The sequence below is a fragment of the Trachurus japonicus genome, unplaced genomic scaffold (genome assembly GCF_045865225.1).
Source record: "Trachurus japonicus isolate A0001 unplaced genomic scaffold, Traja_1.0 AP029986.1".
NCBI classification, from domain to species: domain Eukaryota; kingdom Metazoa; phylum Chordata; class Actinopteri; order Carangiformes; family Carangidae; genus Trachurus; species Trachurus japonicus.
Genome location: NW_028220119.1, coordinates 11324 through 15170, shown reverse-complemented (window position 1 = coordinate 15170; position 3847 = coordinate 11324). Strand labels below are relative to the sequence as shown.

The window sequence follows — 3847 nt, the reverse complement described above, 5'->3', positions numbered from 1 at the left end:
TACTTCTGCTTTAAGAGAACTCTCAACATGGGTGACATGATAAAATTGTTGGCATTTTATCTAGAATAACTCAACCATGATTATTCTTGCCAATGAGTATGTGAAAAAGTCCATGTTATGAGAGCATCAGGCCAGACTTAAAGCAGAAGTAATTGGTCCGGTCGTTTTCGCTAATGCTGCGTTCCAGGCAGGCTTTTGAAATCGTAAATTACAGCTTCAAGTCACAACTTACGACTTTGTAGCGTTCCAGGCAACCCACTCGTGTTTTTCCGACCTGTTTTACCGGTGAAAGTCACTATAACGGCCACTCGTAACTTCTGACCCGTGAACTCGTACCAGATCGAACTGGTACGACTTCACGGTCGGAAAAATACGAGTTTCCTTGAACGCACCATAACAGTCCTCGTCCCTACGTCGCCACATTCACGGCGTTCCTTGGCTGCACACACAGCCCTGCATGCCGTTCTCTCTCCTCATTGGATAAAAACTGTAGGATACGATAAATGTTTTCTCCTGGGCTCAGAGCAGAGCAGAGTGACTGAGAGACCCGTGTTTCAGTCCAAACACTCTATGTAAGTGATTGCTGTCGGAAGATATAACTATTTAAGACTTATATTAACACAAATATATCACTTACTTCTGCTTTAACTGCATATAGTTGAAATACACCAAGAACAATGACATTTTGCATCCATCTAAAATGCACCAAGAACAGTGACACTTCACATTAAAATTCCACAACAGTAAACAATACCAAGTGCAATTTCACTATCACTATTCACTATAACTCTTATGTAAGCATTAAGTCAATAGTACATCAGGGTGAGCGCAGTCTGTGACTGCCCTCAAACACAATCCTGACATCCACTGACCCATCTTGGTTCCACAGCAGGTAAATCTTCATCACCTCATCTGCAAATTCCTCTTGAACACCGACAGATCCATCAGCAGCATCCTGCAGACATTGTTAAGATAACCGTTAGGAGCTCACTTTCAACCTGCATGTTACAAGACAAATACTACCACCTACTAACATTAAGAGTGTAACAGGACATAAAGAGGACAACCTGAACAATACTACTGTGATAGTATTGTGGTAACTTTAAAACTAACATTGCTAAAGGGATATTTAGGATATTTTTTTTACATGAAGCTGTATGACATCCTTATTAGTAGTTACGTGCATCAACAGTGACCCCGACTGTGTCCTGTGAGCAGAGTTCCGGCCTGGTTTTGGTGCTGACGAATGTAGTCCGGCTAGTTGGCTGGGGTCACTAAAATAAAACAATATGCATTCAATAGAGTGATACATTTGCATCACAAAACCGTTATCCACGAAAAAGTCTAACCTCACAATTGCTAGGCGCTATTTTCTCTCCCTTCGTATCACTGCATGCTGCCGCCTGTAGACAGCTGTGCACTTTTCCATCACCTGTTTCACAGAGTTTACTGCTCAGATAGTTAACGTAAACATAAGTGATGAAGCCATCCCTTGTTTTAGCACAGAGCCAAAAGGATACCTTAATGAATCTGAATATGATGCTGAACTTCGTCAGATGGAGTTGGAGCAGAGAAGACAGGGTGGCGTGTGATCAGTAATGCAGCACAGTGCATGGTGGAAGATCAGACTGACAAACGTACTCAGACAGACATAGTGCATCACCTGCAAGGACATTGCTGCTGAAAAAAAAATAGAATGGCGCTACATTCTCCAGCCAGCTGACCTGTAGCTCACCTGCGGCTCACCTGCAGCTGTCAGAGGAGCCTCTGCTAGTTCTAACTGCCATCTGAAGACCGGTCAGCTGAGCCAGAGCACAGTGGACGTGGCTGGTGTGTAGGCTCGCTATATGTTTTATAACGGCAAGAAAAACAAATCATCCTTAATCGCTGATTGTCTGATATTCTGTGTTCATTTGTCGGGCTGATCTTCCATCACGGACTGTGCTGCATTACTGTCCAACTTCAGCAACTTCAGAAAATAGCACCTGGTGATTGTGAGGTCAGACTTTTTCATGGATAACGGTTTTGTGATGCAAATTATTACTCTTTTGAACACATATGGTTTTGAGAAGCAAAACGCTTTATTTTTGTGATCTCAGCCAACTAGCCGAACTTGCTTCGTCCACACCAAAACCAGGCCGGAACTCTGCTCACACGACGCAGTCGGGGGAAAGTCACTGTTGATGCACGTAACTACTAATAAGGATGTCATACAGCTTCATGTAAAAAGATCCAAAATATCCCTTTAAATACAGTATTATACTAACCTCAATGTCCTTGAACAAGGCACTGGCATCTTCTTCCAGATGGTTGATCAGAAATCAGATGACAACCTCCTGCGTCCGTTGAATGGGGATTCCACTCTGCAGAGTATTACAATTGATTAGTTGCTGAAAGACTTATTTAAGCGTTTAAGAGTTTTGCTTTTCTGGAAATACAGTACTAACATGTCAAACATTTCAACTGAATTTATATTAGGAGGAGGAAGCCAATACAGATGTATTGTATGTAATTAACTTAAAGGAGAGAAATATGAATGAGACAGGTGAAGTTATGATTAAAGCAGTTAATGCAGAAATTGAATAGGTCGAGAATACATTTTAATACCTGAAGTAGAACACTCATTTGGGTCAGACGTCTCTTTCCTGCGGCACCATCCTTCAGCAGTTCAGGTGTATTGAAGTCCAACATTGCCATGAATTATAGCTCAAGATTCAGTGTGGTGATCCTCAGAAATTCTGCGCTAACCTGAAAGAGAGATGAGAAAAGAGAAAAAAAGTGGTCTAATCTATTGTCATTCAGCACTCAAAAAAGAGTTGTAATGAGATGAATAAGATGCAAGACTGTTCCATATAATTTTTAATACACTGCTATGCCATAAATTCTCTGCTTACAGGGCTTCCCCCAGTGTATTATAAGCCTGGCCAGGTCTTACATGCCCCACTGCCAGGCTAAGCATCGTTTATTTATTTTTTTTAATCAGTTTTTATACTCCATAAACATGTGATCAGGTGTCTTTTTCATCACCTGACAACATCACAACTTCGTCGCGCATAACGGGGCACGTCACGGACATCATGCTCATCAGACCGCTGCTTCACCAGCTGAGCGAGAGGAGCGGACCGAGTCCACGTTAACGTGAACCGATCCGCGGCTGCAAGAGGCTCAATCAGCTGATGTAGCACGGCTGTTAGCTGTTAGCACGTCGTCCCCTGCAGCTGTGAATGCGCAGCTACGGCGTCACTATGAGAGCCCGGCCACTTGATACATCACGCGCGCCGTACAGAAATGACTCACGTTTGTAACCACGGATGCAGCCCTCGTCCAAGCAAAGATAAAACCGTCTTTGGTCCAAGTAACGTTCAACCAGCAGCCACGGAAACAAAGCCCCCCCCCGCCCCCCCCCCCCTCCATGCTCAGCATGCGCTATGAAAAGCCTCGCCATGTCTGAGCATGTTGTGGAGTGCTTATTGATGAATAAATTAACCATTTTGCGTCCATTTTAGGTGGCGTTAGCTATATAAACGGTGCCTTAGCTGAATGAACCTTGTGTTAGCTGAGCAGTTTTGTGGAAAGCTGTAAACTAAGTTAGCTAACGTAGCCTACAACAGCATGGTGCCACTGGTGACAGTATTAAAAATACACCCTGTAAAGTTGTATGTAGGAAGACGGGGTCAATAAAATATTAACGCTCTAAGTTACTTACCAGCGTATGGAGTCCTCCAAGTGGTTTTCACTGTGGTGTCGACCGTTGATTTGCCTCGTGTTTTTCAAAAGAAGCAGGGTACCGTTAGATATCCCATGAATCCACTCTCTTTGCGCGCGAATGGCGGCACGTCATGACGTT

At 43.4% G+C, this 3847-nt stretch overlaps 1 long non-coding RNA gene across 1 annotated transcript; it reads right to left on the bottom strand.

The window, feature by feature from the left end:
• Positions 1–787: 787 nt before the first annotated feature.
• Positions 788–2662, bottom strand: LOC146960797 (uncharacterized). The gene is made up of 3 exons (XR_015035363.1): positions 2608–2662; positions 2268–2363; positions 788–955 (listed from the first exon to the last, which is right to left on the bottom strand). It is a non-coding gene; the product is annotated as an uncharacterized LOC146960797 (long non-coding RNA).
• Between the last annotated feature and the right edge of the window lie 1185 nt (positions 2663–3847).